This window comes from Carcharodon carcharias, chromosome 5, assembly GCF_017639515.1.
Source record: "Carcharodon carcharias isolate sCarCar2 chromosome 5, sCarCar2.pri, whole genome shotgun sequence".
Taxonomy (NCBI): Eukaryota; Metazoa; Chordata; class Chondrichthyes; order Lamniformes; family Lamnidae; genus Carcharodon; species Carcharodon carcharias.
The window spans coordinates 30,019,077-30,043,547 of NC_054471.1; positions in this window are offsets into that span (position 1 = coordinate 30,019,077).

Sequence of the window (24,471 nt, forward strand, 5' to 3'; positions counted from 1 at the left end):
ATTCTCAATCAGTCACAGATCCATGATATCTTCCAGGGTCCACAGAGGCTGCAGGGATGGCTCCTCAGGGACTAGGGCTACCCACAGAGGACGTGGCTGATGACACCCGTGTGGTGGCCTCAGACTGTAGCAGAGCAATGCTATAGTGAGGCTCATGCTGTAACCTGGTGCAGCAAACCATTGGGATGCTGAAAAGGAGGTTCCAGTGCCTGGACCAGTCTGGAGGAGCCCTGCAATCCAGTCCCCAGAGGGTGTCTCCCATCATCGTCGCCTGCTGCACCCTTTACAACCTGGTGCTGCAAAAAGGAGAGGAGCTGGCTGAGGAGGAGATGGAGGAGCTGGAGGTCTCCTCCTCCTCCACCACCTCCGAGGACATCGACTGTGATGAGGGTGAGGAGGGCCTTGAAGGCAACCATGACTAGGATGAGGCCCTTGCACTGGCCAGACGAGGCAGATGTGCTCGGGAGGCCCTCACAGCCTCTAGACTTGTGGAGGATGATGACAACGTGCAGTGGAGAGACACCATAAGATCCTCACATTACATCTATGAATATTTGAATCCAGTCTGGCTTATGGCAGGACACATACCCTCTGTGATAATGCTCCTGTCATGGAGATGCAGTGGAGGCCCTAATAGCCACTTGGCTGCAGGAGGATGATGACAACATGCAGTGAGGACTCACCTAATATCTTTACATAGCCTCTGAGAATGTCTGACTCCTGTCTGGCTAAGGGCAGCTCACTTCCGCTCTGCGATCAGGGTCATATCAAAGAGACACAGCCCTGAAACTTAAGGAGCATCTGATCCTTTGTCTGCCTTCAGCACCTGAGCCCTTCAGGAGCACAGCGTCACTGGTCACAGATGCTGGGGAGATGGGGGCCAGCCCCACCTTAAAGGTGCTGAGAACACACAGAGAGAATGACGGATCTCTGGGATGCCTGCCCACAACATTCCAGCAGCACTAACAAGCACAGCCGAGGTGCAGGCATCAGGAATGTGTCCAGAGAGTGTGAGGACACAGCATTACTTTGGTCTGAAGGCTGCACAGAGTGCAGGGGAGAGGCCATGGATTGCAACTCCTGCCTTTATCTTATGCAGAAAGGTTTCACATCTGACTGACACAAACACTGCTCGTCAGAACAAGGAGATAGAGGATGGGTATCCACTGGAGGATGAGACCTTGAGGGTCCTGGCCTGCTTTCGGGGTCCTGCTGTGTGGTGTTGGCAACCCCATTGGCGTGTGCAGCTGGAGCTGCTGAGGCCACAGGAAGAGGGGATTGAGACATGCTGGACACTCCCGGCATCATCTGGATGGACGGCCGCAGGGTGTCCACCTGCTGATCCTCCCCACTATGGGTGTCCAAGGGCCCCTGGTTGACCCCGTGAGAAGAAAACGTAGACTTACCCTGGTGGAATGGGGGAGGTCATTCATCCTCTTGTGGCACAGGATGGCAGTCCTCTTGTGCAGGGCACTGGAACTGACCACACTGCCACAGCCTGCCAAGCTGGAGTGATGATGTTGCTGCCCATCCTGCGGCCAGAGTGGGGGTTAGAGGACATCACGGCGACTGTCCAGTGTGTCCATACGGTGCTGGAGAGACATGTCATTGAACTGGGAGGGCTGCAGTCTTTTTTCCATTCAGGACTATGTCTTCTGTGCAGCAGCCGTGGGCTGGAAGCACTGAGAGGTTTTGCTGCAGCTACACTTTAAATATGGTGCCGGGTGTGATGAAGCAGTGAGATGATGGTGTGGAGGGTAAATGAGAGGCCGCCTGGCATGGAAACGGTGTGTTTCCTGGGAATGCATAACTAACACGGTGGGTTTGGGACAATAAGCTGTTTTCCGGCCGATGGGTAAAATGTCATTTTACCCACCCGCTACCGCACTTAAAGCAAATCTGGGATGATTCCGCCTGGTGCCTGCAGAGACAAAACAAGCTCCTATTGTCTATTTTATAAATAAATCTTATCATTGAAGAATTAGTGAAGGCTAAATGTTTTCTTTCCAATAAAAACAAAAAAACTGCAAATGCTGGAAATCCAAAACAAAAACAAAAACAGAATTACCTGGAAAAACTCAGCAGGTCTGGCAGCATCAGCGGAGAAGAAAAGGGTTGACGTTTCGAGTCCTCATGACCCTTCGACAGAACTTGAGTTCGAGTCCAAGAAAGAGTTGAAATATAAGCTGGTTTAAGGTGTGTGTGGGGGGGAGAGAGAGAGAGAGAGAGAGAAGTGAAGGGGGTTGGTGTGGTTGTAGGGACAAACAAGCAGTGATAGAAGCAGATCATCCAATGATGTCACAAACAACAGAACAAAAGAACACATGGTGTTAAAGTTAAGGTTGGTGATAATATCAGGTAATTTTCCAGGTAATTCTGTTTTTGTTTTTGTTTTCTTTCCAACCTGTGTAATAGGGTATTTTGAAGTGACTGGCTGATTGGCTCCCTTCCAAAAGTAATTTAGCTTCAGGGTTTAGCTGTACTCTGTGTTTCTTTCAATTTTGACTTATACAAATAAACATACGAATTAGGAGTAGGAGTAGGTCACTCAGCTCCTCGAGCCTGCTCTGCCAATCAATAAGATCATGGCTGATATGAATGAACCCCACATTCCAGTCTACCCCTGATAACCTTTCACCATTTTGTTAATCAAGGATCTAGCGAGCTCTATCTTAAAAACATTCAAAGATTCTGCTTCCACCGCCTTTTGAGGAAGAGAGATCCAAAGACTCACAACTCTCTGTGAGAAAAAAATCTCTCCTCCTCTCTGTATGAAATGAGCTGTCCTTATTTTTAAACAGTGACCTCTCGTTCTCAATTCTCCCACAAGGGGAACATCCTCTCCAGATCCACCCTGTCAAGACTCCTCAGGATCTTAAAGGTTTCAATAAAGTTTATTCTTAATCTTTTAAATCCCATTGGATACAAGCCTAACCTGTCCAGCCTGTCCTCATAAGACAACCTGCCCATTCCTGGCATCAATCTAGTTAACCTTCTCTGAACTGCTTCTAACGCTTTTACATCTTTCTTTAAATATAGAGAGTGTTGCTGTACACAATACTCCAGATGATTCATGCACTAGCATCCCCAGATCCCTCTGAATCTCAGAGATATGCAATCTCTCACCATTTAGATAATAAGCTTCTTTCTTATTCTCCCTGACAAAATGAACCAGTTCACAGTTGCCCACTCACTTAACCTACCTATGTCCCTTTGTAGCGTCCTTAAATTCTCTTCACAATTTACTTTCCGATCTATCTTTGTGTTGTCAGCACATTTAGCAACTATTCCTTAGGTCCCTTCATCAAAGTCATTTACCTCAACTGTGAAAAGTTGAGGCTCCAGCTGATGTCTGTGGCACATAGAAACATAGAAACGGGGAGGAGTAGATCATTTGGCCCTTCGAGCCTGCTCCACCATTCAATATAATCATTGCCGATCCTCTATCTCAACACCATATCCCCACTCTCTCTCCATACCCGGTGATGCCCCTAATCTCCAAAAAATTATCAATGTCTTTCTTGAATATACTCAGTGACCCGGCCTCCACAGCCTTCTGTGGTAGAGAATTCCACAGGTTGAGCATCCTCTGAGGGAAGGCACGTTTCCTTATTTCAGCCCTAAATGGCCTGCCCCGTATCCCGAGAGTGTGGTCCATGGACTCCCAAACCACGGAAGAACATCCTCCCTGCATCCAGTCTGTCTAGCCCGTTAGAATTTTTACATTTCAATCATTTCCCCTCTCATTCTACTAAATTCTAGCGAATACAGGTCCAGTTGAATCAATCTCTCGTCATACGACAGTCCTGCCATTCCCAGTATCAGTCTAGTGAGCCTTCACTGCACTCCCTCTATGGCAAGCATATCCTTTCTTAGGTAGGGAGACCAAAATTACACCCAACACCCCAGGTGTGGTCTCACCAAGGCCTTGTATAACTGCAGTAAGACATCCCTATTTCTGAACTCAAATCCTCTTGCAATGAAGGCCAACATACCATTTGCCTTTCTAATTGCTTGTTGCACCTGCCTGTTTACTTTCATTGACTGGTGTACAAAGACACCCAGATCCCTTTGTACATCTACATTTCCCAATATATCACCATTTAAATCATACCCTGCCTTTCTCTTTTTCACACTGAACTGTATAACGTCACATTTATCTGCTGCAAAATACAGCCCCATGTCTTTTATAATAGGCGCTAGCAATTTCCCCACCACTGATGTTGTGCTAACTGGTCTGTAATTCTCTGTTTTTACTCTCCCTCCTTTTTTAAATAGTGGGGTTACATTTGCCAACCTCCAATCTGTAGGAACTGCTCCAGAGTCAATAGAATTTTGGAAGGTCACCTCCAATGCATCCAATATTTCCAGGGTCATTTCCTTTAGTACTCTGGGGTGTAAATTATCAGGCCCTGGATATATTTCAGCCTTTAACCCTATTAATTTCTCAAGCACCATTTTTTTTTACTAATACTGATTTTCTTCAATTCCTCACTAGACCTTTGGTTCCCTTACATTTCTGGGAAATTATTTGTGTCCTCTTTAGTGAAGACAGAACCAAAATGTGTGTCTAATTCTTCTGCCATTTCTTTGTTCCCCATAAGAATTTCCCCCATTTCTGACTGTAAGGGACCTACATTTGTCTTTGCTAAACTTTTTATCTTCACATGTTATAGAAGCTTTTACAGTCAGTTTTTATGAGCCCGACAAGTCTACTCTCAAACTCCATTTTTCCCTTCTTGATCAATATAATTGTCCACTTTTGCTGTATTCTAAACTACTGCCACTCTAAAGTAGCCTGCTGTCTAGATGGTTCCTCAATGTTTGATCTAAGAAACCATCATGTATACAATACAGGAAATCCTCCCTCACAACCTTATTGCTAGTTTGGTTAGACCAATCTACATGTAAATTAAAGTCGCCTATGATTACAGTTGCACCCTTATATCATGCATCTCTAATTTCCTGTTTAATGCCTTTCCTTACATCTGCGTTACTGTTTGGGGGCCTATAGACAACACCCACCAATGTTTTCTGCCCTTGGTGTTTCTTATCTCCACCCAAACAGATTCCACATCATGATTTTCCGAGCCAATATCCTTCCTCACTATTGCATTGATTTCATCCTTTACTAACAATGCTCCCCCAGCTCCTTTCCCTATTTGTCTGTCCTTCCTAAATATTGATTAGTCCTGGATGGTCAGTTCCCATCCTTGGTCACCCTGCAGCCATGTCTCGGTAATTGCAGCTATTTAAGATCTGTTTATATCTATTTGCGTTGTTAATTCATCTACCTTATTGTGAGTGCTCCGTGCATTAAGAGACAATGCCTTTAGACATGTCTTTCTAACCTTGTTAGTCATCTTAGCTTTATTTTGCACCATTTGTTTTACACCCTTGTTTTTTCTGCCTTCCACTTTTGTTTCTTACTTTTCTGTCTTTGGTTTCTCTCCTTGTTTCCCCCTCCTCTGTCTCCCTGCTCAGGTTCCCATCCCCCTGCCATTCTAGTTTAAACCCTCCCTGACCACATTAGCTAACACACACCTGAGGTCTTTGACAGCTCGACGGGCGCGCAGCCGATTCCGCTGTGCACCTGCCAAACTCAGGATCAGAATGATGCACGGTGACATCAGGACACACGCCCGACATCACCGCGGGTCATTTTACCCGTGGGTGAGCGGGGCCCCACCCCCACACGCTGACCAGAAATTTCAGGCCTTTGTGATTGAAGAGCACTTGAACAATTTCAAATATAAAAATCAGCTCCAGTTATTGCTCTGAACTGTAGGCCCTGTAAATGGCCGGAAGGACAATTGGGATGTGTTTTCAGATCTGTCTTTGGAGGCAGCTTTACTTCAGTGATCATTGGGTGGTCCAGATCTTACCCACATTTACAATGACCCTGTTTTTGAGTGAGGTACTCAGCTGATTTTATTACTTTGCATTGAGAGAGCAACAAGTCATTTCTTGGCCTCTCTTCTCAGTAACATTTACAACGTGCTTTGCATCTTATTATGTAGAACTAATGAGAGATGTAGAAAAACATCATCACAAGAGATAAAGTGACTTCATCTGCACCTGGACAAACCAAATAACTGAATTTTAATAACTGGAGATTTTCCAACCTGAGACACAAAATGTACCTGTGATTCTCTCTGACTCTTTATTCCCTGGATTAGTTACAAAGCTTGTAGTCAAACCCGAATCTAGCAGACATGAGGAGGTGGGCGGTGGGTAGCAGTGCGATTGCACACGGCATGAGGCTGTAAATTAAGTTACAGATCAGGTGACAAATCTAAAATTTTAAACTGTTAATCCCAGGATTAGCAACACCAGATTAGCAGCATCAGGTTAGCAACATAAAAAAGCAGAACTGACTTTAACTACTTAAGATGGTTGATAACTTCAATTGTTGCCAATGTAACAGAAGAACATAAGAACAAAAGAAATAGGGACAGGAATAGACCATTCGGCCCCTCTAGCCTGCTCCGCCATTCAATAAGGTCATGGCTGATTTTCTTGTGTTTTGAATTCCACATTCCTATCTATCCCCAAAAACCTTTGTTTCCCTTGCCTAACAAGAATGTATCTACAACAAAAATAAAAATACCTGGAGAAACTCAGCAGGTCTGGCAGCATCTGTGGAGAGAAACACAGTTAAAGTTTTGAGTCTGTATGACTCTTCAACAGAACTAAGCAAAAATGGAATAGAGGTGAAATATAAGCTGGATTTAGCGGGGGAGGAGGGTGGGTGGGACAGGTAGAGCTAGATAGAGGGCCAGTGATAGGTGGAGATAGCCAAAAGATGTCATAGACAAAAGTACAAAGAGGTGTTGAAGGAATATTATCTAAAGAATGTGCTAATTAAGGGTAGAAAGCAGGACAAGCAAGGTACAGATAGCCCTAGTGGGGGTGGGGTGGGGTGAAGCGAAGGGATCAAAATAGAAATTAACACACAAAACAAAAGAGTCTAAGACCAATATTTTAACTTAAATAAGGGTAACTACATGGGCATGAAAGCTGAGCTAGCTGAAGTGAATTGGGATTCTCAGCTATGGGTGAGATCAATAGAGAAGAGTGGCTGACATTTGAAGGGGTATTTGAAAGGGGCATTTGAAGGCCTTTACCCACAGTGCATGTTACTCCTTCAAAGAGCTCCATGACAGGTGTCAAGCTAACTGGCTTATAGTTTCCTATCTTCTGCCTCCCTCCCGACTGGAATAGAAGGGTTAAATTTGCTACTTTCCAGTCTGATGGAACCTTTCCAGAATCTAGCAAATTGTGCAAAATTAGCACCAACACACCTATTAGCTCATTAGCTACCACTTTTACGGCCCAACAGTAAAGTCCATCAGGACCCGGAGACTTGTCAGCCCGCAGCTTCATCAGCTTTCTCAGCACCGCCTCCCTAATGATTGCAATTTCACCAACTTCTCCTCTCCCTTCCGCATTCTGATTTACCACTATTACTGGAATGTTTGTTTGTATCTTCTGTAGTGAAAACAGAGCAAAATATTCCTTCATTTCATCCACCATTTCCCTATTATTTACTATTAACTTGCATTCTCACTCTCTGGAGGACCCACACTCACTTTACCATTTCCTTATTATTTACTATTAACTCACATTCTCACTCTCTGGAGGACCCACACTCACTTTACCTACTCTTTTCCTTTCTAAATGCCTGTAGAAGCTCTTGCTGTCCATTTTAACAATTCTAGCCAGCTTCTTCCCATAATCTAATTTCTTTCTCCTGATTAACCTTTTAGTCATTCTCTGCCGTTCTTTATATTCTGACCAATCATCGGACCTGCCATTCATCTTTGCACAGTTATATGCTTTTTCCTTAAGTTTGATATTTTCCATAACTTCTTCAGTTAACCACGGATAGTGGGTCCTCCCTTTAGATATTTTCTTTACAGGAGGAATATACTTGTTCTGAGTATTCTGAAATACCCCTTCAAATGTCAGCCACTCTTCTCTATTGATCTAGCCCACAGACGATTACCCCAGTTCGCATTGGCTAGCTCAGCTTTCATGCCCATGTAGTTAGCCTTACTTAAGTTAAAATATGAGTCTTAGACCCATTCTTCTCCCTGTCAAAGTGGATGTAAAATTCATTCAGATTGTGGTCGCTGTTACCTAGGGGTACCTTCACCCTGAGGTCATTAATTAATCCTGACACATTACACAATAGCAAGTCTAATATAACCTGCTCTCTGGTTGGTTCCAGAATGTGTTGCTCTAAAAAACTATCTTGGAAGCATTCTATGAACTCCTTATCCAGGTGACTAATGCCAGTCTGATTTTTCCAGTTTATATTTGAATTATAATTAACCACGATTATTGCCGTCCCTTTATAACAACCCAATATTTCATCTTGTATCATTTGCCCTATATTGTGGTTACTTTTAGGGGTCCTGTAGACCACTCCCACGAGTGACTTCTTTGCCCTCATCTCCACCCAAACCGATTCGACACCCTGATCTCCTGAACCAGGAAATCTCTAACTATTGCACCAATGCCATTCTTGATGAACAGTGCTACCCCTCCACCTTTACCGAGCTTCCTATTCTTCTTGAGTGCCCTATGCCCTTCAATATTCAGAACCCAATCCTTGTCATCCAAGCATCCGCTTCTCTGTAATGACTATCAGATTGTACTTATTTACTTCCATGTGCACTATAAATTGAGTTAATATGTTCTGAAGGCTACGTGCATTCAGATGCAGAGCCTTTAGCTTTGCCTTTTTGTTATCTTTGTAACATTTAGTCTTGATTGTTGTTGAACTTAGGCTTTTTTCTCTCTATCCCTGCCATTCTCTGGTCCTTATTTCCCATATTACTAATTTACTCGTCAGCTTTGACACTACCCAAGCTTGGTCCCTCACCCCGCACACCCATCCCCCACCTTGTTTAGTTTAAAACAATCTCTACTTACCTAATTATGTGGCTCACGAGGAAACTGGTCCCAGCACGGTTCAGGTATAGGCCGTCCCAGTAGTGAAGCCCCCCTTTTCCCAGTACTGACATCAGTGGCCCACAAACTGGAACCCATTTCTCCCATACCAGCCTTTCAGTTACACATTCATTACTCCAATCTTATTTGCCCCATGTCAATTTGCACGTAGCTCAGGTAGTAAACCAGGGGTAATTTCTTTTGAGGTTCTGCTTCTTAATTTAGCGCTTAGCTCCTCATACTGACTATGCAGAAACTCCTTCCGTGTCCTGATTATGTTGTTGGTTCCTACATAGACCATGATAACTGGATCCCCACCCTCCCACTGAATAGTTCCTCTTCAGCCCTGAGCAAATAGCCCAATCCCTGACTCCGGGCAGGTAACACAGCTGTCTGCACTCTCACTCTTTGCTGCAGAGAACAGTGTCAATCACCCCCACTATACTGTCCCCTGCTAGCACTACATTCATTTTTGCTCCCCCCACTTGAATAGCTTCCCCAACTGAAGCACCTCGAGCCGCAGACATTTATTGCCGATGTGTTTACCCAGATCACACTGGTATCCAGGAGATCCCACATGTTGCACCCATGACACATCACCTATCCTGCCTTCATCATATGTTTTAATTAACTGCTTAATTATTTTATTCAATGATGTATTTTATTTTATGTATTCTATTAATCTTACCACATTCCTATACTAGTTGACAACTTAGGAATAGAAAAGACCTGAACCACTGACCAGATCCTCACCAAACAGTTAGCTCATTCAACTGCAGTAGAGCCAGAACCAGTTCCTACAGCTGAAAATGTTAGAAAAAGCAGAGGAGCACCTCCCACACCTCCTCACCAAACTCCCAGCACTCCATTGAGGTCACACTCCAGTGCTAGCTCACGCTGAAATGTTTGAATCCTTGTGCTCTGAAAAGAAAGGTACTAGCTGAGCCCAGGAACTGAAAAACAATTTCAAGCTAGTTTCCTTAATTACCTATCTACAGCTGCACACCAGTGGATAGCTGCTCTCTCACTGTTCAGGTCCCTGGATGAGATTCAGAATGTTAAATGTTAAATACAAACAATATTAGACATTTAGAAAGAGATTTCATGTTCCCTCAACTCACAAAACTCTCAGCGCTCTGTTGAAGTCACACTCCATTGCAAGGTTACACTTATAAATGGTCTCAGTTTTTTTTTGCTTTTGGAGTTTCTTATTTATTAATTGCATTTTTTCACTTAATATGCCTGGTTCTGTCACAGCTCAAAAGCAGGTTAAAAAGTACTATTTACACATTTATTTAGTAGAAATAAAATCCAACATCACATTGAACCTGTGGATAGGCTGTAAATTCAGTGCTCAACACAACTTGTACGACAGCTTCTGGGGGCAGGGGAATCAATCCAGTTCTTGAGTGATGGCCGTACTGAATGTTTATACCATGTATCATTCTACTCTGAAAAATTCAGAACAAGGATTCTCTCTACATTCTTTCTGAGCTGCTGGACAAACAGGTGCAATCGACTAACTGAGTGAAGACTTGGGGCTCAATTTTGCCCTGTTTGGGCGGGCACAGCGGGCAGTCCCGGGAGTGTCCATGAAACTGACCACTACCTGCGATCAGGTCCCGACTCTGGTGGCCCAATTAAGGCTCCGCACTGGTCAGGAAGGGCCGAGCGGGGGGTGGGGTCCTGTCGGCTGCTGGCTCCAATGGTGACCCGGAAACCTGTTTAAAATCAGCACAGGCAGCCCCTGGAAGGCTGGCTATGGAAGTACATCTGTTCTGTGGTGTCAGTATCGAAGTTATGAAGTTGAGTGCGGCTAGACACGGCAGGCAGGAGGGCAGGTCGGGTGGAAACTCGGCCGGCAGCTTTTCCGATGAGTGTCTCACCGTCCTGCTGGAGGGGCTGACTCCTAGGAGGGACACCCTTGTCCCCATAGATGGGAGGAGGAGTAATAAGCCTGTTAAATGTTGACGGACATGCTTCCGACTCCCACACCCGCCCTGCAACCGAAATAGTGAGGACGATCGCCCAAAATCATCACGCGTCATTTTACCCTGGTTCATGTTGGGTGTGCGGACACCCGACAGGAGGAAAATTCTGTCCTGAGGAATTTTACAAGATTATAACCAATGCATCTGTTATCTGCGCCAACACTTCTTTTCAGACCTCTGGATGTAGGCCATCCGGTCCTGGGGGCTCCTCAACCTTTAGGTCTTGTTTCAGCTGCAGCTGATGTTGATGCTCAGCAAACCAGATCTCAGATTGAAACCCCCCTCAGCTGATTAGAATTCATTTTTCCGTATTGTAGAAACGAGGAGGGAAAGCTACAGAACACAAAAGTACAGGACTCCAGTTATTACTTTTAATAATTGACAGAATTAATATCTTTATTAAAAGCAAACATGAAACTTAAACACAAGATAAAAGATACAGTTAGAAACACTTTCTGTTATTCATCGAAAAACTCAAGTAAGTTGGTTAAAGACAATTAGTGCTTAACAAATCTGTGCAACTTTCCTTCATTAACCCAGCTTGCATTAACCCACTGCTATGGGCCAGACTGCTGGCTGTTCACTCTTGCCCATCAGGGTGCTGGGCAGTTCGCCAGTGACATCATTGACCCTGGCACCAAAGAGGCAAAATAACTTCCAAATTCACATCTACAGTCACAGAAACACTTATCTGTCCCCTAACTATTGAATTTACAAGTCTTCTTCATGTGCCCCTGAACAGCTGAACTGCTGGTGGTGCTATGAACTTGACTGTACTCCCCAGTTAAACCATCACTTTCATCAATATTCAGAACTGAATACTAGTTGGATAGTGGGGTGCAATCAGGGGACTCCTTCCTGTTTATTCTTGACTGCCTGGTGGTTACCCACCCCCCTCTTTCCCTGCATACTCTTAGGCTGTGGGTGTGCACATCTATAAGTATGCTATCGCAAAGCTCTCTAACTTACAGGTGTGCCATAGTGATAACAGCTGATGCATAAGTTCTGAAACCCGGAGTGTGACATCCTCACAAAAGAGCACCCTCATCTCCCTGAGGCTAAGTGCGGCCTCAGGGAGATCAACTGTAAATGTCAAAGAGATAAGAATAGAAAAATAATATTTCCATAACATGTCCCCTCATGTGATAATGTCATATGTAATGGGATGTGTCCATAATTTTCAGAAAAACTTTATTAAAATATTTTAAAAGCTACATGAAACCTCATCCCACCCTGGATGAGGTTTCATGCTTTTTCCAATTCGCGCCAGGGCTCCTGGTCTGCCGGCCAACATGAAGGTTGGACGGGCAGGATCTGTAATTACTTAATAGCCTCTGTCAATGGCCTCAATTGGGTGAGTGGGACCCGCCCCCGCTTGCTGACATGTACAATCCTGTCCATATAATTTTACAGATCATTAGTGAGATCACATTTCGGATACAGAGTACAGCTTTGGTCTACTTATTTAAGAAATGATATCATTGCATTAGAAGAAGTTCAGAGAAGGTTCAGACGACTGATTCCTGGGATGAGGGGTTATCTTATGAGGAAAGGTTGGGCAGGTTGGGACTGTGTCCATTGACGTTTAGACTGAGGTGATTTTATTGAAACATATCAGACCCTGAGGAAGCTTGACAGGGTGGATATTGAGAGGATATTTCCCCTTGTTGGAGAGACCAGGACTAGGGGACACTGTTTAAAATTAATGGGTCTCCCATTTAAGAGAGAGATGAGGAGAGATTTTTTCTCTCCGTGGGGCTGTGAGTCTATGGAACCCTCTTCACCTGAGACCAGTAGATGCAGGTGATTAAATATTTCTAAGGCAGAAATAGATAAATTCTTGACTAACAAGGGAGTCAAAGTGTGCAGGGAGTAGGAAGGAATGTGGAGTTGAGGCCAAAATCAGGTCAGCCATGATCTTACTGAATGGCGGAGCAGGCTCGAGCAGCCAAATGATTTACTCCTGCTCCTAATTTGTATGTATGAATGTAAGTAAGATAAGGCGATTGCTTTGCTAAACTAATCCCTTCAGTCTTCAAGCCTCTGGTCACCTGTCATTTTAATTCTCCACCTTGCTTCCATGCTGATCTTGCTGTCCACAGTCTCCTGCCATGTTCCAATGACTCTCATCAGAACCTCTGTCTCCATTTCCTTTCCTTTCTCTTTGCTGGTTTCCTTTTCTCTCTCTTGTTTTGCTCTTTTTGTTTTCAGGTGGTAGTTGTTCAGATTCTGTCAATCACACCTCCTCCAGGAACATTTTTGTTTCTTTAAAATAGGAAGGAGATCAAGGCCTTGGAGAGGGTGCAGAAGAGATTTACTAGAATGATAGGAGTGTGGATGGGTCTCAGTTACATGGAGAGACTGGAGAGGTCGGAGGTCATTTCCTCAGAGCAGAGAAATTTGCCAGGAGATTTGAGAGATCCAAGGTGTGCAGAACCAGGAATGGATTTGACTGAGTGAATAAGGAGAAACTGTTTCCATTGGCAGAGCAGTCAATACCCGGAGACATAGAATTAAAATAATTGGCAACAGGACCAGATGCAACATTTATTTAAACAATGAGTCGCTGTGATCTGGAGAGCACTGCCTGAACTGGTGGTTAAGCAAATTTAACAGTAAAATTCAAAAGATAATTGTTGAGATAATGGGAAACATCTTTGTGTGTCTGTGTGAAAAGAGGAGGTCAGGGTGATTAGTGTGGTAAGTCCACTAAACAACACAGGAGTAGCCTTCCTCTAGGCTGTATCATTCTGTGTCTATAATTCAATGTAACCACATCAGTGTTTTCAACATCTCAGTTCATTCATCTCACCTTTCACCTTCCAAACCCATGACCACTCCCATCTAGAAGGACAAGAGCAGCTGATTGATGGGAATTCTACCAACTGGAAGTTCCCCTCCAAGTCACTCACCATCCTGGCTTGGAAATATATTGCCGTTCCTTCACTGTCACTGCGTCAAAATCCTGAAACTACCTTCCTCACACAACTGTGGATATACCTACACCACATGGACTGCAGCGGTTCCAGAAGGCAGCTCGCCACCATCTTCTCAAGGGCAATTAGGGATGGGTAGTAAATGCTGGCCCAGCCAGCGAAGGCCACATCTCGTGAATAAATAAAAGAAAAGCAAAGTCACCCTGTCACCTCACCTGTAATTTCTGATTCACCATGGGCAATGCTGTAACAATGTGTTTCTTTGTCTACAGGTACAATTGTTCCCATCTCTGCACCTTGGGGAGTTATTGGACACTTGGCAAGTGGCAAAGTACAACAGACATTCAGGGTATATGTTACAATAATTCCTGAAATCATCAGTCCACTGGAGCCAATGGATAAACGGTCAAAACAGGAAGAGTACCTACTGGTTCGTACTATCTCAGGTAAATTTAGTTACTGATATATTGTGTTTGACATTTCTTTATGTCAGCCCTTGTGTCAACATCACTCAGCCTAGAGTCGGGCTGTGATTATTGGGCCCATCCGGGTACATGGGAACATTGGTCAATATTAATTGTGTAAGGGAATGATTCATATCTCACAATCTGCAGTTCCTTCTTCTGAGAACACAGCAAGACCTCCCCGTTCACATTAGTCAGATTCATATGGAGTTGACTCCTGTTTTTCTGACATTCTCACATTCACCACCTTGTGTATTTTTGATAGACCACTTTCACATCTTTTAATCAGTGCCTCAGCCAAAATGAAACATCAGCTTTTTTTTATCTTGCACCAAAACCAGTTGTCTGCTGCAATTTGTCACAACACTCAAATAAGTCCAAGGTCTACAATCCAGAGAAGGGGCGATTTGGACTGCTCAGACATCAGAGGTGAAGCTAACATACACCACCACCCCTTACAGGCTCCATCCATAGATTGCCCCATTGGTCCTTTATGGGCCCTACTCTTTCCCTGGTTATCTTCTTCCCATTGATATACTTATAGAATATCTTGGGATTTTCCCTACTTTTACCAGCCAGAACTTTCTCATATCCCCTCTTTGCTCTGCTAATTGCTTTCTTAAGCTCCACCCTGCACTGTCTGTATTCCATTAATGCCTCTGCTGATTTGCTTCCCTTGTACCTGCTAAAAGCCTCTCTTTTTCTTCTCATCATAACCTAAATATCTCTAGTCAACCATGGTTCTCTGGACTTGTTACTCCTTCCTATCACCCTAGAGGAAACATTTATAGCCTGTACCCTCCCCATTTCCTTTTTGAACACCCCCCACTGTATCTCTGAAGATTTCCCCACAAGTAATTGTTCACAGTCTACCTTGGCCATATCCTGCCTTATTTTACTAAAGTCCACTCTCCCCCATTCCAAAACATTTTTTTGCAACTTGTCTATTTCTTTGTCCATAACAAACTTAAACTGTACCATGTTGTGGTCGCTATCACTAAAATGCTCCCCACCACCACCTCAGCCACCTGTCCAGCTTCATTCCCCAGAATTAGGTCCAGCAATGCACTGTCCCTTGTTTGACCCGCTACATATTGACCTAAAAAGTTCTCCTGTACACATTTCAAGAAATCACTCCATCCAAGCACTTAACACTCTGTCCATCCCAATTAATGTTGGGAAAGTTGAAATCATCTAATATACTTACCCTATTGTTATTGTTTTTACACACCTCCACAAATTGTGCGCATATTTACTCCTCAATTTCCTGCTGACTATCTGGGGGTCTATTAAAAAAACCTAATAATATGGTTGCCCCTTTTTTATTCTAATCTCTACCCACAAAGCTTCATTCGATGCCCCCTCCAAGATATCATCTCTTTTTACTGCAGTAACTGACTGCTTAACTAATAATGCAATGCCTCCTCCTCTTTTACCCCCTCCCCTGTCTTGCCTGAAGATTCTATAGCCCGGAATGTTGAGCTGCCAATCCTGCCCTTACCTCAACCACATCTCAGTGATGGCTACTATATCACAATTCCACATGTCAATCCTCACCCTTAGCTCACCCGTTTTACCTGAAGTACTCCTGGCATTAAAGTAGAGGCCATCCAGCCTTGCCTTGCTCCCTTGAAGCTTATTACAGCTGCACTCCCACTGACTTGATTATTTTACTGTATTATGGTGTGTCCCTATTTTGCTAACATTCTGTATCCCCTCGCTCTGCTGAATTAGTTTAAACTCCTCCCAACAGCACTAGCAAACACGCCCACAAGGGTATTAATCCCAAACAGTCCACAGTACGCTCAATGTGGTCCCACCATTGCCCTGTAGAATGGTAGCAAAGATCCCTACTTTTATATTCCAGTCACCTTGCAATAATGATAACATTTCTCTTCCTAATCACTTGCTGTATCTGCATACTTACTTCTTGTGTTTCATCTACCAGGACACCCAGATCCCTCTGTACCTCAGAGTTCCACAATCTCTCTCCATTTAAACAATCTGCTGCTTTTCTATTCTTCTGACAAAGTGGACAAGAGGAATTACGTTCACTATTTTCCAATCCGAAGGAACCCATCCAAAATCGAGGGAATTTTGGAAAACCAAAACCAATGCATCTACTATCTCAGCAGCCATTTCTTCTAAGACTCTAGAATGAAGTCCATCAGGGCCTGGGGACTTGTCAGTCTTTAATTCCAATAATTTTCTGAATACTCTTTCCATGGTGATTGTAATTGATTTAAGTTGCTCCCTCCCTTTCACCTCTTAATTCACAATTATTCCTGGGATTTTACTTTTTCCTCTGTAGTGAAGACAGATGTGAAACAACATCTGTTAAATTCATCTGCCGGGTCCTCATTTTCCATTATTAATTCCAGACTCACTCTCTAGAGGACAAACGCTCACTTTTTGAATACTTGTCGACACCATTACTGTATATTTTTATATTCCTAGCAAACTTTCAGTCATACTTTAATTTGCCCTCCTTATTCTTTTGCTCATTCTTTGTTTTTTTATATATACAAAGTCCAATTATCTGATCTTCATGGAATTCCATGTTCTTTCTTTCAATTTGATCAACATTTAACTTCCTTAGTTACCCACGGATGGTGTGTTCCTCCCCGAGAATTTCTCTTTCTCACTGGAATGTAACATTACTGAGAGTTATGGAATATCTCCTGAAATATCTGCCACTGTATCCCTACAGACCTATCTCTAAACCTATTTCCCCAGTTCACTTTAGCCAGCTCTGTCGTCATGCCCTCATATTTGCCCTTATTTAAGTTTAAAACATTAGTCTTAGACCCACTGGCCCATAACTTCCGATCTCCGGGGCGTCATATCCATAAGGTGCCCTTGGATCTCCCCATGCAAGGACTGTATGGGAATTCCCCAGGAAGCTCAAACTTCCCTTTGGCAATTACCCTGCACTGGGAACCGTTCCATACTCCACTTTAAATCGGAGACTTCGGAATGTTCAAAAATAGTTACCCAGAAAAAATTAGAAGAATTAAAACTACATCAAATCCTGGATAACGATCGTACTGTCCACCTCCGCCTGATCACCCAGGGGCCTCTTCCCACACCCTCACCCATCCCCCAACTAGCCCCTCAAAGTTCTGACTACCTCACAGACCCCCAAATTACTCCTCCTCTCTCCGACTGCACACCACCTTCCCATCCCCAGAATGCCCTCCTGACCCTAAGACCACACTCCACTCCCAAATCCCTGACAACGACCCCCCCACACCCCACCCCCCCAGCACCCTGGCGACAATCCCGATCCACCAACTAAACCCTAGCCTCCACAATTACCCTTCTGATCCACCAACCACCTCCTACCACCCACACAACTACACACCTGACCTCCCAAATACCCCCCACCCCAACAACTACCCACCCAACACCCCCTACTATCCTCCTCATCACATGACCAGTCCCCAACCCCCTAAACTCTCCTCCCATTCCCCCGCCAACCCCAGACCCATTCTCCCACCACAATGCCTCCCCACTGACCACTCAACAGCTCCCTATCCTACCCACTTGCATTGAACAATTACCTTCACCCTGGCTTCTCAAAGTGGCTGGGTATTTTAAATTTAGCTGCTTTATGGCAGCTAGTGCTGTAAAAAGGGGTGTGGCCTCCTCTCATCTGACTCTGCTGCCCTTGACTGAAGGCCTCGGGAACTCGCTGCAATGCGTATTTCTCACCCGGCCCGAGGTGGAAGCTCGGGTGAAGAAGTTACCCACATGGACCAGAACCACTGGATCCTCCACCTCCCACTGCAAGTTCCCCTCCAGCCCTGATCAGGTGTCCCGAACCCTGGCACCAGGCAGCAATCCAGCCTTCTGTACTTTCACTCTCAGCTGCAGGAAACTGTGCCTATCCCCCTGACTATACTGTCCCCTACGCCCACTACATTCCTATTCACTCCCCCTATTTGATTGGCTTCCTTTACGATGGTGCCATGGTCAGTTCGCTCAGCCATGCTGCAGTCCCCACTTTCATCCCTACACACTGCAGGAACTCAAATCTGTTGGACAATTGTAAGGGCTGAGGCTCCTCCACTTCTACCTTCTCAATCCCTTATCTGCCTCACTCACAGCGACTCCCTCCTGTCCCTAACCACTGACCAAATCAGCTGATCCTATCCTAAGGGGTGTGATCGTCTCCTGGAATGAAGATTCCAAGTAACTTTCCCCCTCCCTGAAGCTTCGTAGTGTCTGCAGCTCGGCCTCCAGCTCAAAGACTCTGAGCCGAAGCTCCTCGAGTCTCTGGCACTTACTGCAGACATGTTTGCCCTGGATCACACACGTGTCCACGAGCTACCGCATTCTGCAAGCGCAACACATAGATCCCACGAGAATTCCCACAAGGGACATTCTCTCAATTTCTTGAAAGTACAAAGCTCTCTCTATAAACAGGGAATAAACTTGTGATTCCTTCAAGAAAATTAAAAAAAAAATTGCTGTCCCAAGATTCACGTTTGCAAATCAAACAGTGTAGAAGAAAAGATGTGACTGGGTTTTTTCCTAAAGGTGGTGCTAAAGTAATTAAATAGAGTAGAAGTTTGGATTATAGACTTATAAGGCGCTATTTCAATGGAGGCAATGGGGATCTCAACTAAATATTTGTTGAAGGCCCAGCATCAGCGCCTTTAGGGAGGGCCTGCCGCATTAAATGCCTTTCAGGTGGCAAATAACAGGCCTTTGCTGGGACCAACAACCCAGGGAACAGAGGCTTCACTCTCCAAAAACTGCTGGCCAATCAGAGGCCAGCAGCTCTCAGCGCTTGTCAGGGTCAAGAAGGTGTAGTGGCTGCTGTTGGCTCTGTTCCTGAGAGGCCTAGGATCAGTGCTGGCCCCAGGATAACAGGTGAACAATGGCAGGAAGAGGATCACAGCAAAGGGGGTCATGGGGGAGGGGGTGAGTGTGTAGGAAGAAAGGGCAAAGGGGTGGCTTCCTGCAGCTCTGCTCACCTTCCTGATGCCAGTCCCTCGACAACAAGGTGCTCCCTCCTACAGAAAGCAACCCGAGTAGTGATAGGCCCTCCTGCCTCTGGGTTAATGCCTTTGGCTGCGATTAGAGGCTCTTAGGTTGACATGAATTGTCCACTTAAGTACCTCCATTGATGGTGGGTTGAGAAGGGTTGGGATGGCCGCCCACGAGTGTCCCCGAACTGGATTTAACCTTGGTGGATGCAGCAAGGCAGCAGGGTGCCCGCCTGCCACCCTCACATACAATTAAATGCCCTGTCCATGACCAAACTTGCCTGAAGGGAGCATAATTAATTTGGCCTATAGAATCATGACTGCACATAAGGAGGCTATTCAGCCCATTGAGACCATGCTGACTATATAGAGCAATCCAATCAGTGCCATACCCTCCCTTTAACCCTGTGGCCCTGCACATTTATTCCCCTCAAATGGCCATCCAATTTCCATTCTGAAATCATTCATCATCTCTGCTTCCTCCGCCCTAATAAACAGTGAGTTCCAGATCATTACCACTCGCTGCATAAAAAGGTTTTTCCTCAGATTCCCCCTGAATCTCTTGCCCAAAGTCTTCTATCTGTCTCCCCAAGTTCTTGTACCATCAGCTAATGAGAGCTGCTTTTCCTTTTCTACCTTATCAACCCTGTCAGAATCTTGTACAGCTCCATCCAATCACCCCTCAACCTGCTTTACTCCCTGGAGAACAACCCCAATTTTTCCAATCAAACCCTGTCACTAAAATCCCCCACCCGGGTAACCATTCGAGTAAGTCTCCTCTGCACCCCCGCAAGGTGCCTTACATCCCTCCTAAAGTGTGATGACCATCACCGGATGCAATAATCTATTTGTGGCCTCTCCAGAGCATAATACAGGTTCAGCATAATTTCCCTGCTTTTGTATTCAACACCTCTATCCATGAAACCCAAGTTCCTATGTAGTTTGCTGAACGTTTTCTCAATATCTGCTCTCACCTTCAAAGTTCCATGCACCCCAAGGTCCCTCTGTCCCTGCACACTCTTTAGAATTGTTCCATGCCATCTCTATTGCCTCTCCCTATGGTTTGTGCAAAATGCATCAGCTCACTTTGTTTCATTCATGGAGTGTGGGTGCTGCTGGCTAGGCCTGCATTTATTGCCATTCCTAATTACCCTTGAGAAAGTGATGGTGAGCTGCCTTCTTGAACCGCTGCACAGCGACAGTGAAGAAATGGCCATATATTTCCAAGTCAGGATGATGAGTGGCTTGGAGAGGAACTTCCAGGTGTTGGTGTTCCCAGGAATCTACTGCCCTTGTCCTTCTAGATGGTGGTGGTTGTGGGTTTGGAAGATGCTGTCCAAGGAGTCTTGGTGAGTTCCTGCAGTGCATCTTGTAGATGATACATACTGCTGCCACTGTGTCAGTGGTGGAGGGAGTGAAAGTTTGTGGATGTGGTGTCAATTAAGCGGCCTGCTTTGTGCAGGATGATGTCAAACTTCTTGGGTGTTGTTGGAGCTGTACTCATCCAGGCAAGTGGAGAGTGTTCCATAACACTCCTGATGTGGGCCTTGTAGATGGGTGACAGGCTTTGAGGAGTCAGGAGGTGAGTTACTCATTGCAGGATTTCTAACCTCAGAACTGCTCTTGTCGCCACCATATTTATATGGCTAGTCCAGTTCAGTTTCAGGTCAATAGTAACCACCAGCATGCTGAGGGTGGGGGATTCAGTGATTGTAATGCCATTGAATGTCATTTCTCTGTATTAAATCCAATCTGGCAATTGTCTGCCCATTCAGCTAGCTTATCTGTTATGTTACTCCAGCTGTGGATGAACTGAATGGTGGAGGGACCTCAGTGGGCTCAATGAACAACTCCTGTTCCTATTGTCCTGACAATCAACTTGGCATTCAGACTGGATTTGTCCGGAGGAATAAAAATGAAAATTATATATTCTTAATTCTGTTGCAGGACTTTTGACAGGAAAGTTGATGAGCAACAATATGCAGAACTCGTGACTAAATTCCAGCAGGACTTGGAACAAGACAATCGACAGTTTGATCCAAGATTTATCATTGCTTTTTATAACACACATGGGCTCATGCAAATAGGTTTCAGAAAGAAATAAAATCCTCTTGGATAGGTTTTGTCACCTCTGTAGACATCAACAGTGAGATGTGCTTAACTCTATTCTTAAACTGATTGAATCTTCCACTAATTACACTTTGGGTTTCAGCTGGAGTACTGTGCACAGTTCTGGTCTCCTTTCCTAAGGAAGGATATATTTACTGTAGAGGGAATGCAATGACTGTTCATTAGACAGATTACATATATGTGCCGGTACTGGGGTTTTGAACAATTCCACCAATGACACATTCAGCACTGAGACCCTGTTTTTGAAATATTGTCCTCTAGTGACAATTAATTCTGACTCCCACACACACTGATGCATTTAATCTTTATTCAAAATTATACCAACACATGAGCATCAAAATGAGCAGTTCTTCCCCATTTGCATATGTTGGTTCCTTTAGTTGTTTAGTTCCATCATTACAAACAATGGATCTTTCCAGGTGTCCAGTTCAATGTCTCTCCACATTGTCCTGTGACAGACAGATCTTGTTTCTCACCAAATTTGACTAAAAACAGGGGCTCTTCTATCCTGTTCCACCATTCATTAAGATCATAGCTGATCGTCTACCTTAACTCCACCTTCCCACACTATCCCTTGAGTGTGTAATCTGTCTAATAAACAGGCATTGCAGTCCCTCTAAGGAAAGTTCATCCCTCAGGTAAGGAGAGCAAAACGACGGTTTTACCCACCTAAATAACTGAAGTAAGATTTCATTGCTCTTTGCTCCCTTTGTAATAAAGGCTAAGATACCATTTGTTTTCCTGATTGCTTGTTGTAACTGCATATTACCTTCCTATGCTTCATGTGTAAAGACACCCGAGCCCTTCTGATTACTAACATTTTCCAGTCACTTATCCATGCAAAATATTCCACTTTTATATTTTTCCTATATTTGAGTGACTTCACACGTCCCCAAATTATCTTCTGTCTGCCACATTCTTACCCATTCACTTAACCAATCAAAAATGGAGAAAACACATGGTCTTCTACCCGCACGTTAACCAGACATGAGGATCCAGCCCTGGCAGATCTGACTGTCCCAGACAGAGGAGCCCTGACTGCTGTTGTTGCTTTTCATGTTGTTTATAATTAGGTTCCTCCTTCAATTCCAAGTTATTTGCTCATGTTTCAGGTTCATTTCTGACCAACCACCTCTGTGGGCAGCAAAGGTAAAATAAGCCTTACATCACCACACTGCACATACACAGGTCTAATCCCAGTTGGACATGGGTAGTGGGCCCTCCATTGGGGAACAGGGATTAATCACTGCAGTAATTTGCCTTTTCTATAATCTTGCTTTAATTGAATCATGAACAGTCTGAGTTTGAGATGTCCTAGTGACTGATATATTTCCAGGATGTTCTATCTTGACACAGCGATGAATTATATTTATGTTTATCATAGTCTTATTGATCAAAATGTTTAAAGGTGAAGTGAAAGTATCTCATTGAAAATGGGATGTGTTTCAGAGCAGAGAGAATTGAAGTTGTTACAAGTGAAATTATGGAGTGGTCAGATTTGGCATTGTACCTGAGCTCAGGGAGGGAGCATGAGAATGGCAGCTTGCATTGAGGCCCAGGACTGGCACGAGTGACTCAGTGTTGGAGGGCTATGTGGAGCTGAGTCAGGGAACAGGGGTATGCAGGAGTAAAAGAGGGTGCGAGGTGCTTGGTAATAGAAACACCCAGAGACACCTAGAATTAAAAGTGCATGAGCAACATGGCTGCTTGTATTAAAACATCTTTTTTGGACTCTTTACTTCTTCCTGCAGGCTCCCTCTGTGGGTATAATTCTGTAAGGAAGCTTCCAGTGAACAATATGTACAGATTGCAATTTCAAAACAGTGATCAATGACAGAAAGATCCAAGGAGGGCAGAGGGTGGTGTTGGGGGCAGGGAGGGGTGAAATAGGAGGGGCCTGGCATCTTGGATCTGGTAGGGGTGGTGGGGAAAGGGAGTTTTTGATCAGAAAATGAGGGACCTAAAGGACAATGTCAGGACATGTGGGTCCATTTCTAATTGTTGATTGGCTGGGTCCCTGAGTTCACCTACAACATTCCAATTACCCCTGCTGAGAGTGATCTCAGACAATCTCCTTTACAATGCATAGAAGGGAGAGCCAGCTGAGCCAGGCAACTTCAGCCATGTTCCACAGAGCAGTGAGTGCAACACTGGACACTAACATGAACATTCAATAAAGAGTGAACCAAAAAACACCTTTATTGTGGAAGAGATAATATTGTATGTCCTTAATTCTTCTGTAAACCTCAATGTTTGCCAACTATGAGCTGTGCCAGGACATTGAGCTTTCTGATTAAATTAGTCTCAACAAATAACGATGGTGCCAACATGAATAAAGAGAAACCAATGTAATGTGAAATACTTACAGGTGAAGTTTAAATTTGAAAAACACGCATGCCGCCTTTGTGCTCTCAAAAATTCTCCTGTTAGTACCAATGGAGTTGGGCAGGAAAGTTGTGGTCATGATTAAGATCCTCCCTGTTTGTCCAGAAGACTCCTTTATAACCCACCTGTACCTGCTGCATTGTCAGCTGACAACAGTATTCACCACTGAAAAGCTTCCCCGCAGCATGATCACACACATCTCCCATGCACACCTCCAGCACTTTAAATTTTCATTAGAATTGTGAGGAGCCTGAATTGAAAATTTAACTGCTTAAAACTGAGAAAGAATCCCAATCTAAAATTAGAATCCAGAGACTGAACATGGAATAAAGTTCAGATTCCCATCTCCTCACACCCACACTGGGAGCTCACATTCGCAACATCAACAGACTGAACCTGTGATTGAGAACATGATCTATTCAGATATTACCCCTGTTAACAGGTGACCCATTCAAAGGCTTCTCTCATGGAGTAAATTAGCCATTGTCTTCTTGCCTTTGTTTGTCTTTTATTTTTCAAACTGCTGGGAATGTATTCTCACTGTGAAATAAAGAGGGTGATGCATTTCAACATTTGGTCTCATGTTAGATTCTTACTCAGAAATAAATCTGGG